At 38.1% G+C, this 15,409-nt stretch overlaps 1 protein-coding gene across 3 annotated transcripts in view; it reads left to right on the top strand.

The window, feature by feature from the left end:
- Window positions 1-15,409, top strand: part of Kcnn2 (potassium calcium-activated channel subfamily N member 2) — a 358,512-nt gene that overhangs the window by 73,521 nt on the left and 269,582 nt on the right. Inside the window, exon 2 of one of the 3 annotated variants that reach the window (XM_057788672.1) lies at window positions 7,409-7,470. The exons of the other annotated variants lie outside the window; for them this stretch is intronic. The gene's annotated coding sequence lies outside the window, so the exon portion shown is untranslated. The remainder of the gene's footprint in view (window positions 1-7,408; window positions 7,471-15,409) is intronic. 3 annotated transcript variants of the gene reach the window in all.

The raw sequence follows: 15,409 nt of genomic DNA, 5'->3' as shown, positions 1-15,409 counted from the left end.
ATCAAATGTGAAATTAGAGATAGGAGCAACAGTTTCCAGAGTCGATGGTCCCATAGACCTTTCCCTAATGGGATTCTCCTCCATCAGAGAATCATTCCTCTGGTGTGATGACATCTGAACACTAGTTGTCACCAGGTGTTCATAGCTGCTAAGTATACAGTAGAATAGATTCTCTTGCCATGGAATTTGGGCATCTCCGAGACTAAGCCAAAGGTGGAAAAGGTGCATGATTTTGAAGCTGAAATTTTTCAGATTTTCTTTAGTGAATATTGATTTGTTAGACGAGTTGTTTATATGATTTCTCGTCACATCTGACAATTCCAACATTGATCACATAAATTCTAAGAGAAAAGGGAATGAACAATGTACTTTCTATCTGAAAGATTAGGCATACTGCAGTATGGTTTATATGCTTGGCTCAAGGATTAGTCTGATTTACCACTGCTTAAATCATACAGAATTTCAGAGAAGACAGTGGAACATTCCATGAAGAAAATCGCTTTACAAGGTGACTTCACTGTCACGTGGCCCTTAACTTGATGTTTTTTGCTCTGTAGTAGTTATGTTTCAGTTGCTGTAATAAAACACCATAGCCCAAAGCAAGTAACACAAGAAAAATTTTATTTTGGCTGAGGGTTGCAGAGGGATAAAGGTCCTTCCTGGCAGTAAATCATGACAGCAGATAGCAGGAGGAGGAAGCTGGGTGGTCATACTTTCAAACACGTCCTGGAGCTGGACAAGGGTATAAACTCTCAAAGCCCACCCCTGGCTTTATATAATCCTTTATATATCCTAGAACTTACTCTATAGACCAGGCTGGCCTCAAACTCAGAAATGTACCTGCTTCTGCCTCCCAAGTGCTGAGATTAAAGGGGTGTGCCACCACCACCCGGCTCTTTTTCTTTGAATCATGTGTATATGTATTTGTATGTGCATGTGCACCACAGCATACATGTTGGGGTCAGAGGGGAACTTTCAGGAGTCTGTTCCTTCTATCATATAGCTTCCCAGGGTCCCACTCTGTTTTTAAGGCTTTAGGGAAATGCTTTTACCTCCTGAGCAATCTCACCATTATAAGTTATGTTCTTATTTAGCCAGCTATCGGATTTATTCAACATGTGAAATTCTGGCATTTTTCTCACCATTTTTTTAAAACTTTGCAAAGTATCCCCCCTCCCATTTTTCTTCTTTTGCAGTTCTAGAGATTAAACCCTGTGTTTTATACATTGATAAGTCTTCTACCACAGAGCTCTACCCCCAAGCCCCAGAGCAATTATTCTCATACAAGTTTGATATTTGTCTTTATATGTTTTTCTATAGTAAATTAATAAGTGCATATTTAAAGGTTTCAGAGTCCTACATGGTAAGTAATAACTGTAGTTTATAAAACAAAAGGTTCCACGGTGTCCTCAATGATTTTTAAAATTGTAAAGGGATACTGAGACTGAAATTTTTGATATAAAAAAGTGGAGTTATATTTGCATATAGTATGAGATTTATTTCAGGAGCAGAGCAACTTCTCACAGTGTGGGCACAATCTCCTCTGGGACTTACCAAGGTGTGTGTGTCATTGTCTTACCTTCTACAGACTGAGTTCATGTGCTATACCTGAACACTCAGCTCAGAGACGGATTGTGGTCCAGACAATGTCTAGAAAAGTAAAACATCTAGATTCAGTGAATCATTTCCTAACGTAGGTAGGTGTCATCTATGTAAACATACTTAGCAATTTACATTCTAAATTTGTCTAAAATTATAGGCTAATAATACAGCAAGCCGATAAAAGGCCATTCTATGTGAATAACTCACACTTTATACATCTATGGGGATTGATGAGCATTTCAAATTAGAAGTTTTTTTCTTCATGCCTAAAATTATTTCATCATAAAGTGAACTTGAAAATCACTTTAAAATAATGGAAATTGATATTCAAAAACAGTGGAAATTCATCATCATTGTTATATATAATTATTCAGTACCTCCTAAGCTAGTAAGGCTTTATTTCTAATCTTTTGTCTTCAGAGAAAACTAGTCAGAATGAATTTGTGTTAATAAGGATGAATGTCCTCTTTATCCAGAGAACATAAAGGACTTAAAGGACAACAGGAAGACAAAGTGTCTTCGTCACATCCCTCATTCCCTGAACTGACCCTTGCCATCTTCTATAAGGCCTCCAGCCCCTTTGCCAGGGACTCTGTGCAGAGCTAGAAAACAAGACCCATCCATCCTGCCCCATGACACACAGTTCAACTGACACGATAGCAGGGCCAAGTGCCTGTGTGTTCCAGGTCAGGTAGACCATGAGGTCAGCTATGAAAACAAATACAATGAGGCTCATGTCAATGGAAACTTTTATTCTGTGCATTAAGTTATATTCATTATATTTTCAAACAATAAACCACCGAGAAACTTTAAAGTGAGTTAGACTTTGGGAGAGTTAAGGAAAGGACTTGTTTGGTTCTGTCTTGTTGGTGGCATGGATCACAGAGGCCAACATGATCTTGGAGTTAATCTTATCATTCTTGGGGCTTTAAATTTTTTTTTCTCTAGAAATCGAATTAAAGAGAGATGAAATGGTAGCAGGGCACGAACCCTCTCCAGGTCCACAGACTCTCTCACTTTAATGTGTTTTCAACTGCATTGCATTGCCTTGTTGCCTCCCTCCTTTGGTAGCGTGGTACAGGACAGAGTCCTCTGAAGAGCTGAGAAAGTCAGTATGGAATGGCAGCTCCCTCTCTGGTCTTGCTATCCTATTCCTAACAGTTTTAGTTATAACAAATGAAGACACAGGAACTTTTGATGCTACAGGGACACACTCTCCTCTAAATAAAAGCTTAAAAAAAGCATTTCACTCCTCTAGTGGTAGGAGAGTCTTTATAGAGTCACCAACTCACAGCAGCTTAGAGCTGGAAGTCTGGAATATGAACCACTGATGCACCGTCCAGGTGCGTGAGTTGAAAACTGGAGAGATTTCCTTGAGCTATCACCCCACATGGAGCTAGGGTTACTACTCTTCCTACCAAATTTCTCAATTAAAAGAGGAAAAGAAATACCAATTTTTGAATTCATGCAGTGTGAATTGTACATTCATAGATTAAAAGAAGAAACTAATCTGTTTCTCTTCTTAAAGTCTTAGGATAATTATATTGTTTTACTCATGGATATGATAATTTCAGTTTATTCCGTTTTTCTTAAATATTTAAAATGTGTTGAAACTGAGAAGTCAAAGCTCAGATATTATGCTTGAGAATAAATTAGCATTTCTCCACCTGTGGGTCTTGACCCCTTGGGGGATCACATATCTGATATCCTGCATATATCAAATAGATACATTAAAATTCATAATAGTAGTGAAATTGCAGTTATGAAGTAGCCATGAAATAATTTTATAGTTGGGAGTCACCACAACATGAAGAAATGTATTAAAGGGTCACAGCATTAGGGAGGTTGAGAATCACTACAATAAATGCTTTAGGATAGTCATGAATATGTCATAATTTTTCTGGTTACCATTGCATTTCTGTCGCAATAGTTTAGATTCAAATTGCTCTAGGAAAAATGCCATTCACATTTAAGTCATATTTCAGGGTTTAGGAAAAGTATCATTTTAGTGTCAGGAACACTCTAAAAAGATAGTTTATCTCCGTTTGTGGCATATTAGAAAGGGTTTAGTCATTTTCTCATCTTTTCAAAAATAGTCATTATCAGCTAAGAACTGATCATCGAATACAGCATTATGTTGAGTTGCACCACTTGCATATTTGACAGGGAATTTTTAAAGTTTAAGTCTTTTTTGAGAATGTCATACTTAAGTACTGTATTTATGACACTTCACCCCTCCATCCTCCCGAAGCTTCAAGTTCTCCCATGATTTTCACTTCTTCTGAAATTCATGCTCACTTCTTTAACTATTATCGTCATATTTGTACATGTGTGTTTGTCTATACTACCTACTGAGTCCATTATTGTTGTTCATATGTGCTTAGGGATTACCACCGGGGTTGGATAACATATCAGGAAGCTCGCTTCCTGAGGATACTGACTTTCCCTCTCACAACAGCCGTTTGAGCCTGTGATTCTTGATGGAACCTGTAGTTCTTCATCTAGGAGAGCCGTGTCGAATTTCTACCCTATCTATTGCCATATCAACTAATATTGTTGTTATTCAGGCCTTGTTTTTATAACCGTATTGTTATATAAACATAAGACACTACTTCACAGCAGGTGTCCTGGTCCTCTGGCCCTTATAATCTTTCTGTCCCCTCTTCCATAATTTCCCTGAAGTTTAGATGTCAGAGTAATCTTGTAGGTGTATCAGTTGGGGTTGGACACCCTGTGGCAACTTATTCTCTGTGTTTTGGTCAGTTGTGGATCTCTGGAGTGGTCTTCATTTGTTAAAGAAAAGTGTATTTGATAAGGAATGACAGTTACACATCTCCGTGGTATCAGAACAAGTCTTAAGAAAGCATTTAGAAATTATGTTGGCTTAGGAGAAGAGCAGTACTTCTTTGAATGTGATTCAGTCATTTTATTTCACTATATACATTAATGTGGTTCTTGTAACTTATTCTCTGGCAGACATTAAGTTTAGAACTGAAAGCTGTAGGACCTCCATGACACAGGACAACAGGATATCCAAGAGGAGTCTTAGTGACATCTCAGCATCGATAGTGAAGCAGAACACAGAGGCCTTGAATTAGACCAGTGACTCTTTGCAATGAACACTTGTACACAAAGATATATGGATAAAAGTGTGTCCTGCGTGCATCCCTATGTAAAACGACAGCTTCCACGATGAGATTTTCATTTCTTTTCTTTTTCTCCCCTAAATTTTATTTTATTTTATTTGGTGATGGGGAGGTTGCAAGAACATAGGGCGGGTACAAAGGGATGGAAATGAATGGAACTGAGATGTATGATGTGAAAGACACAAAGAATAAGTAAAAGGAAAGTTTAATTAAAAATTAAAGTTGAAGGAATAAAAAGAACTGAGATGACAATTTTTTTAAAAGATGGCTTTTACTATCACAGAGTGCCCATTCTTACGGGGAAAGAAAGACAAGCTCCAGCTAGATAGGATAGAGAAGGTAGCTCTGAGGAAGAAAGTTTTATTAAAGATTAGAAGAGGGGAAAGAACTTGTTCAAACCAAAGGGTCATGAAAGCATGTTCCGGTTGGAGAACACAGTAGGTATTGATGGAGGAGCATACTAGTATGGAGTAAGCAAGGAAGGTCAGTGTGGTCCAGAGTGAGTCTCATAGGAGATAGGATGTGGCAAACAGTAAAAGGCTGATGGGGTCATCCACAGAGAGATGGTACTGGCTCGAGTAAGGATAGCTAGAAATGCTTTGAGACTGAGAAGGAAGTTTTTGGAAGAGAGAAATCTGGAATCATAAACAAAACATTTGTAGCCAGCAGGATAGCAGTATTGTTTGTGGAAACTGAAAATCTTGCATGTCTGAGTCATCGGGGACAATCATTAGGTAGGGACATGTTTGGGTCAAAGTTTCAGATACATTTAAAAGGCCTGAAAACACACACCAATGTCCAGTGTCATTTTGACGTATGGGATATAGACTCCACTTGTCCCCCTTTTATGTGTACTTCTCTTTAGTGTCCTCGTTCTCACTCTGTGGTGACCTCTGTAGCCCAACCAATGGATCTCCTGCTCTTTGACTTCAAGTTATCTTTTGCCAGTGGGGAGTCCTGTCAAGAACTTCCTTACAGGTAAATGAGTTAGCTCATCACAATACCAAGAATGCTTCAGAAAGTACAGCACCTGTGTTTGGAGACAAAGAAAAATTGTTTCCCACTGAAAAAAAAGCAGCTAAAATAAAATGAGCTTTTTTTTGGGTCTGTTCTCGAGTTCCGATGTTCACAGGACACTGCAAATTTTCAATGATAGTTACAATACGAGAGCCTTTGGATTAGGAAACCGGATGTAAGGTTGGATGTCAACACGTACATGGCTGGGGCAGATCCCCTGCCTTCTAAACAAGCTTGCCATACCACCAGCATCCTTGAAAGGTAGCAACAGAGGCAGCTTTGTCTCCACTTAAAGGATGTGCAGAAATACAAAAATTCCAAGTATAAACTTTCCCAACAATCCTCAGAAAATGGCCCGTAGAAATGAAGCAAGTGTGAGCATTTGCTATTTACTATTTATTTCTCTCCTTTGGAAGTTAATGGCTATGTTTATCCTTCAGCAGAGGACTACTGCTTCCATGACTTGATACACAGCCCTGTCCTACACAGCACTCATAACTCTCTCTTACTCCAGTGTGTAAGAACAGAGAAAAACGCCTCTTTTTCCCTAGTCTGGGACTAGGCTAACAGCTGAAGGACATCATATCCTGACCCTTTATTGTAAATAGCCTCTTTTAGCTAAATCCTTCCCTTTTCGCCCTAATCAAGTGTGCCATCTGTTTGCTGCTGGGATCTTGAATGAGCCGATCTCTCAGTTGTGGGAGCTGAGTTAGTCCTAGTATCCTCTGCAGGCTGAGAAGAAAAGCAATGGGAAAGCCCTGGTCTGCTGGTGTTCTTGAATGGGCCCACACAGGAGTTTTAAGTCACCATAAAATTTCGACTTTTAGCTTTTGAAATGAGATATTTCTCTTAAGAATTCAAGACTGGAACCACTGCGAGGTTCTGCCTAAGATGGAGCTGTGTGCAGTTTAGTGTGGGTGGCTCTAGAGGACAGTCAGTGGGCTGAAAATCTGAGATCTGGACTCCTATAGGCTCAGAAGTTCGACTTTTATGCCACACAGCAAGTACCTGCTTCAGGAAATGCTAGAAATGTCAGTTTTTTATTTTTAGTGAGAAATACCACTGTCATCCAAGTGGAATATGTAAATCTACATATGTAAGTCTACTTATAAGAATGTTTTTGGATCCCTAAAAGTTACTAAGTTCAGCTCCTGGTTAAACAAGATGTTTCCTCGGCTAGCCATCTTTTCTTCCTTGACTTACATTTAAACATGGTATTTCTACTTTGGATTGTCACTGAGTTTCTTTAAATGTGTTTCTGAGATGTCTCGAGTTCTAGCTCTCTTTGTACTTTTCCCCCACATGGCAGTAGTTGTACTTTGCCTCAGGAAGACTCCTATTTATCCATTGTGTGGATTCCATAATCTGTATGCATTAGGAGTTGTCTTTCCTCTTGCCTTCTCTGGGCATCTTGATATTCATGGAGACAGGATGTGAGTTCTCTCAAACATGAAATTTAGCATAGCTAATGGATAATCTTTGTGAAGGATGAAGATGAAAAGCCCAATGAAGTACAATAACAAGCAATAAACATAGGTAAATATTGCTATTATTTTTACTGATGAAATTATTATAAGATGCACATCCTTTTACTGCCAGTATGTGAGCAAAGCTTCTGTGTTTACTTTTTGCCTCGTCTTCAGTGTGCTCCACATTCCTCATGACATAACGGTCAAGCCAGATGAAGACATTTTCATTCCTCAAGGTAGGGACTGCTCACATTTTTTGAAACTTAGAAAATGACTCTTGTACTGAGTAGATTGCTAATTTCCAATGAACTGTGCTATACCATAGAAGAAGGAATATAAAAGTATACAAAGTACATGGGCATTGCTCTAGAGTGAGACGTAATGTAATAATAAGTCCCCCTTGCAGTAAGATATATTTAGATGTATGTGTGGAGCTAAAATCACTCTCACTCAGGAAATCTGTTTTTAGTGTGCTTCACTAGGACCAGGGTGATCCACAAATTAAGTTAAGAATTTATCTGGGGTAGGTAGCACTAATGGTTGCTCTCACTAGATTATAACCCATTTATTTTTGTCAGGGCCATAAATAGTTTAGTTTTATCTTTGCAGTTTCATCTTAGAATTAGGTGGTCTGGTGGTGATGTCATCAGCATCCAGAGCAGGAGACTGGGACTTTCCTTAAACTGTAAGTAGACCTGGATTTGACCAAGAAAGTCAGAAAGGAAAAGAGAGACTCCTTACCCAAGTAACTTTGGAGAAATCTCTAAACAAAAAGGAAAAGCAGACACATAGAGGTGTGGGGGCCACCTTCTCACGGCATCCTGTTATGAGAAAGAAAACCCTGAAGGCCTCACACACACACACACACACACACACACACACACACACACACACCATCACCACCACCATCACCCCCACCACCACCAATAACAGCAATCAAACAAAAACCAAAAATCAATCCCCTCCATTCTTAGACTTCCTTAAACTCCTTGTTGCTTGAACACTTTTGCAGTGCCTCAAATTCTGTTTCTTCTGTCTTTGGTACCTGGCAAAGCACCATGGCTGGGAAATACAACTGTTTGTTTTCTCAGATGTCTGAACAACAGCCAAGAGCAGTTAGGAAACACACACCGTGGGGCAGATGTAGATATCATCTATTAGACCTCGTCAAACTCAGGCGGCTTTTGCACTGCCTGACAATAGTTTGCTGATCCAACTCATATTGCCAGTCAACTGTAGATTTCCAAGGAGGACTACACAGTGCTGTGACTGCTGATGAAATGATGGCAACTCTTCCATTAGGGGGACGGGACTTCCCTTTAACTAAGGCAACTGTGAAAGGAAGAAATGACTGTGGGAATCTCCTTTCTTAGGATCCTTTCCTCTGTAATGCAAATATAATACGAAGAAGCCCCAAAGCCTTCTGGGAAGTCTGTGAATTACATTTAGATGTTTCTGTGGAGTGAATTCTCTTTCCAGCTTTCAGATGCTGAAATTCAAATACCTATTTGGATGGCATGAGGGCCATTGGGGGTAAACAGGTCATGAGAGTGGAGCATTCATGTATGCAAAGAAGAAACATGGGGTCTACACTCTCTCTCTGTGTCATCTCAAGCCAGGAATGAGTTTTCATTGATGTGGGATCTATTAGTAACTTGCTCTTGGGCCTCTCTGCTTCCCACTGTGAACAAATTTTAATTATATGAGCTATCCACTCATATAATTGAACATAACATTTCATAACAAACATAACATTTGTTTCAACAACCCACGAATTTAAAATCATGCTCCTAGCAGATCTAGAATGTGGTGAGGACCCAGTATCTGGTGGCTGCCGTTTGTCAGAGGTCTTCTTACATTTTCACATCCTGGAGGAAAGAAGGAGAGGAACATAATTAGGAAGGGAGAGGTAGGGAGAGAAACAGAAGAAAGGAAGTGAATGAGCAAAAATACACTAGAGAGTTCTTTTTATAAATACTGCTCCTGCGACAAAGGACCCTCCCCCTGATCATACCATTGATCCATTCATGAGGGCAGAATCTTGACGACCTCATAACCTCTTATTCAAGACTAACAGTTTCTACTTGTCATTTATGATTCATCCAGGCTTGTCAGAACACTGCTATTGGTTACTGTCATTTCTATTGACATTGCAGTTTGAAGCTCTTCTTTCTTATTGAGGTGTAAACTAAAGCATAACAAGCACACATATTGAAAATATAGACAGTCCTCCTGGAAAACCATCGTCACCATCAATATAACATTTAATCCCAAAGTTTCCCAACACCTACTTCATCTCATACAAAGCCCAAGAAACCATTGGCCAATCTAGAAGAATTTACATCCTCTAGATTTTTTTTGCCATAGTTTTATACAATATATATTTGTTTGTCTGGGCTTTTCCCCTTGGCAAATTTTGAAATTTTTTTCATGTTGTTGCAAATAGTATTTATTTTACCTCTTGCGGCTAAGTAATATGGTCTTGTTTTTCTGTTCACTGAATTTTAATCAGGTATTGCTGAAGTTTTGAGTTGTTTCCTGTTTTTGAAAAATATGCATTTGTGTATATGTATATATGTAATTTGGAAAGTGTAGATATACATGTATGCACACACGCTTTCCGCATGTCTGTGAGTCAAAATTCTCTATCAGTCTCAGTGATAGTTTTCTCTAGTTCTTCATGCTAGCAGCATGTTTTACTTTAATGATGCAAGTATCCAGTCCTTAGTTGTCTTTTTCAAAAGGATTTGAACTATTTTTGCTTATATGGCTCTAATTTTTCATTCCTGAATAGTAAATCTATATTGAAATGAAATTTCTTCCAGTAACTTAGCCAATTCTCTCTTTAATAAATCATATTTGCTCCTCAGGCTAGTATTCCTCATTCCTAGTATAATAGAAGAGATAGGAATACTTGTTCTTAGCTTCAGCCATTTGTTACAATGATGTTTATGGTCTACTGTGGTGTATGAAACAAAAACTAGTTATTATTCTCATACTTGAAAAAATTTTGCTGTTTTTTTTTCTAATTTGATGGTTTAATAGTCAGTAGACCTAAGAATTCTGGCCTTCTATGTCACCATCATCTCTTCCTAATCTCTAGGAAGAGTCAGGCACACAGAGAGACACAGACAGACAGACACACACACACACACACACACACACACATACACCCTCTGCTGTGTGACTCCTGTAGGCCTTTATATTTGCTTGGTCTCTAGTTGGGGGAACTGCTGGGAAGGATTAAGAGTGTGGCCTTGTTGGAAGAAGTATGTTTTGAGGTTTCAAAAGCCTGTACCAGGCCCAGTCTCTCTGCTGCACAATTGTGGATCAGATGCAAGCTTTTAGATACTGCTCCAGTGCCAAGCATGCCAAGCTGTTGCCATGCTCCCTTCCATGCTGGTCATGGCCTTGACCTCATCCTCTGAAACTAAGAAATTCCCAATAAAATACGCTCTTTTATAAGTTGTCTTGTTCATGATGTCTCTCCACAGCAATAAAAAAATAACTAACGCACACACAGAGCAAACCCAAAAAAACTCCTACATTAATGTTGAAAGCACTTGGAGCTTAGGTTGGGAATGAAACTATCCTTGACGTAAGAGTGGGAACTCTATTTTTTCCATACAAGATTCTCAGCCCATATGGAAGGATGTGAGACAGAATAGGAAAGAGTAAAGGAGTATGAAAGAGAGTGTTCAATTTCTTTACAGGTAAAGACTTTTTGATGGCAAAGAATTACAGAGAAGTAACTGAGCATCTTCAGGGAATTACAGTTGATCACATTTTTTTTTCTCTTGAACTTTAGTAGAAGCTAGGATGAATATCAGATGCTAATTTGTGTGCTCTCACCTCTTTTGCTTCCAGTATGGTCCCAGTTAGTTTCAAGTGCACCTCCCTGGCATGGAAAGAAAAGAGAGATTGCATAAAGAAATGAATGTTTTCCTTTTCCCTCTCCTGGGAACAGGTGGCCTGAAATAGAGGGAGTTAGTAAGATCTCAGCTTGTGGATGTTCTTTTGATACATTACTATGTCACCTAGGAAAAGAATTGACCAATTTTAGAAAAGATTATAGTTTTTATTAATATGAAACAGGGATATATTATAAGACCTTTTCTTATTAACCATTAGCTTAATGAACAACTTAAACATTTCTGGTTGGTTGTATGCATCCTTTACTGCTATTGTCAATAGAAAGTCAACGATTTTTCCCTCACTAGTATATTATTTTGTTACTTGTTTGGAACAAGCTCAGAATATAGTGAATTGCTTTTTAAATAATTACCAAACAGAAACTGGACTGATCTTTACAATGCTACTGCAGAAGCATTCTTTTTGGGCGATTATTTACCATCATTCGATTAAACTTACATGGAACACCTTAGAGGAAGTCAGATCATTTTTCTACCTGGTGATATGTTTTCATTAACTAACTTATCTTCAAATACTCACCAGGAATCAACTTTGTTCACATTAAAATTTGTATTGGTTTATTAAAGAAAGTTAAGACATTAAGGGAATGTTGATGACCACATCATTGATTTTCTTCCTAGAGTACAATCGCTATAATTGGGGTATAGAGCATCAAGCCTCATTCATATATGTTCTGTAGCAGATCGGAACTTTTTAGAATAAACTTACCCAGTCTGATCATGCCTGTATGTCACACCTCCTCATGGAGCTGAGGTGGCCACATTCTCTTCCTGGCCCCTATAGGCTTATGGCCAATCTCATGATGCAAAATGCATTTATTCCAACTTCAGAAGTGACCATAGATTCTAAGAGTCTCAATACTGTTTAAACATCCAAAGTTTCTTCTAAGACTCAAGGCAATCTCTTGTCCATAACCCCTGAAAAACAAAAACAAAGAATACCTCCAACAATCAGTGGTACAGAAAATACATTCCTGTTCCAAAGGGGATGACTAGAGCATAGTGAAAAAAAGAATGGATGAAGGCAAGACCAAAACCCAGCATGGCAAGCACCAAATCCTGTAGTTCCAAGTCCACTCTCACACTTCTTTTTAAAGAGCTTAAATAGCTCTGCCTCTCCAGCTTCGCTGCCTGCAACATATATGTCTCTGGGGCCAGCTTCATTCCCTATATGTAGCAGACCTTGGAAGATGTGCCTGGGCTCTCCAACCCTGTCACCTAGGCATGGCCCTCATAGTTTCATACTATGGACTCTCAGAAACTTCTTTTAGGAATTCTGACTTTGCCCCATGTTGCCTGGCCTCAGCATCTCTAGAAATGATGAAAAGCACATAATACATTAATGTGTTTCTTATCTCTGGGTTATTTTTAGAATTCTAACACTTCTGTCACCTATTCAGCTTGCATCATCTACTATCAACCTCTCATCACTCACCAACACATTTTATTCCATTTAGCTTTCAGAAATTATAGTAGTTTATCATAGCCCATAAGGTATATAGATTTTGTGAAACAGAAATAATAGATTTCTTCTTCTTTGTCCCCCTTGTAGATCCACAGAGATAGTTACAAGATTTTATTTATAGAAGGACCCGTTCTATAGACTTTGGAAAATACAGTGTTTGTAATATTATACTATATTATGGAAACTTGCAGCTTAAAAGAGATAGATGGATAATATACACATACATTTAGATATATGATATATAAGAGAATATATAGGATATTACATAGCTAGATACTCTTTCCTGCTTATTTATTTCATTTCAGTACACAGTAAGTCTTTCCCTTGTTGAAACAAGCAGCTTTATTTCACTTGTTCACATAGGTGTTTGCATTACTTTTCCAGTTTATGGTATTATCTATTTAAATGTTTTTACATTTATTGCCATTGGATTGTATCCAATTTTTCCTATTATGACCAGTATGACAATTAACAAGACATTTATTCTCTTAATGAGGTTGTGTCAGAATGCATCCAGGACCTACAAATAGAATCAGAAAATTGAATATGCACACTCAAATATATATGCATGAAGCATGCACACACACACATATACACATATGTACAAAATTTTATATGAAGCTCTTAAGATTTTGTATTTATCAGAATATAGAGTTTCAGCATGTCAAGTTTCACTGATTAGCCTTTAATATACCATGAATTCAAAATAAGGACTTAAAAATTTTCCACTAAAAACATTCTATTTCCCAGAATAGATATTTTCAATCTTCTTTCTTTTCATTGCTTTCAAATATTGAGAAGTCACCTTGTGGACTGATGAAAGCTCAAGATGTCACAGAATGCTTTTTATTAAATTATTCTTCATTTTTCTTTAATTGCACACTATTTAGATAGCACCGAAAATATTTCTTAAGAAATATCTTTTTGAATCAATTTGAATTTTAAACAGTGACACAAACAGAACTTCCACCGATGGGTAAATGTCCTGTAGAGTTTAGACCTGGTTATGACTTAGGGTAGATCACAGAAACTGCCCTTGTGTGTTGTAAGGAAGCCAGCTGCCCAGCAGCTTGGACCCAAAATAACCACACAGAAACTGTATTAATTAAATCACTACTTGGCCCATTAGCTCTAGCTTCTTATTGGCTAGCTCTTACATATTAATTTAATCCATCTCCATTAATCTATGTCTCACCACGAGGCTGTGGCTTACCATGTAAAGTTCCAGTGTCTGTCTTTGACTCCGCATTCTTCCTCCCAGCATTCAGTTTAGTTTTCCCCATCTAACTAAGTTCTGCCTTGCTATAGGTTCAAAACAGTTTCTTTATTAATCAATGGTATTTACAGCAAACAGAGGGAAATCCCACATTCCTTGTGTTTCTTCATTCACTTCTAAATTGACCTTCACCTGAAATAGAAGATGCTCTTCCCAGAAGAGTAGAAAAAAGCCTTCTGTGTCCCATGTACTCTGCTGTAGAATTCAAATATGTCAGCTACAGTTGCCAGTGCTGGGTCTTCCCAGGTGTGGTGAGAAACCTCCACCTGGTATTCCCTTACACAGTGTGTTTCACAAGGGACCAGTATTTCATGAAATTTAATTTGTGATCAATTCCAAAAAGGCCTGCTTCCTTGGGTTGCGGATTGAAATACAATGTTCACATCCCATTCCTGGGATGATTGCAAATGCCCTGACAGCTGCTAGATTCTAATTAAACAGATTGAATTCTCTGTCCAAATCAAAGCAGGGAGTGGAAACTTACCATCAGAGTCCTTAGTGTTTGTGAAATCAAAGCTGTCAAAAAGCCTTGTTGGAATACTCCAGGAAATAACTTAAACCTCCATTTCCTCTGACACTGCCTCCCTTTTAACCTCCAACACCATTTAGTTGCTGAGCCTTTTTTCATTTTTCTTGTATATTTTGCCAACTTGGGATGTTCAGAAGAAGTATGTGGTTTCAGATGTAGTTTTTCTGAGGCTAGAATAACTAATACTGTAGTATTGATGATAGATATTTCTTCAGACTAGGATTACAAGAAATTCCCACACCTAGGATTCTTCTAGCGCATGAAGCCCCTCTGACAATTTGCCACTTAAATGCAGTGTGAAGTATTCCCCAAAGTTCAAGATCTCTTCCTTTTAATAACTACTTTTGCAGTTTTCCCCTCTAGAGTTTTTTTTCTGCACACAATGACCCTTTCTCTTCTCTTTAAAATAATGTGTACATAAGTCTTTGAATGCATTCATCTTCATAGGATATTCAAATCAAAGATGTCATATTTAACATCTGAATGGGTGATCCTCAACTCTGTAAGGATAGGAATGTTGTTGGTATACCATAGAGGTTAGGAGAAATTTTTTCTATAAGGAGACACTGAAAAAACAGTTACAAACCTGTAGATGAAATGATTTCTGAAATTTGAATGTAATTGCTGAAAGGATACATAATACATAGACATATTCAAGGACACATATTCTGTAGCAAGTAAAGAGATAATTTGCACCAATTTACAGGTGATAAATGACCCAAAATGAAATACAATCTATGAAATATTTCCTATCTTCCGCAAGCTAACAACAGCCCATAAAAATAGTGGCAATTGATCTTTAGTTGGATTGCCATGTAATTTGCCATTTCTCCAGAGTTATTGCGACAGAGGGAAGAGCTAGCTATCCTTAATGTCCTCTATCAGTTCTGGAATGAATCACAAGCTGTATCACCCCAAAGCAGAGGAATTTTCTAAGGTAATTGCTGCACTATTATTTCTTAGGCTAATATGG

Source organism: Chionomys nivalis, chromosome 14, assembly GCF_950005125.1.
Source record: "Chionomys nivalis chromosome 14, mChiNiv1.1, whole genome shotgun sequence".
NCBI classification, from domain to species: Eukaryota; Metazoa; Chordata; class Mammalia; order Rodentia; family Cricetidae; genus Chionomys; species Chionomys nivalis.
Note: the sequence above shows the minus strand (reverse complement) of the source record. Positions and strands in the feature narration are given on the sequence as shown.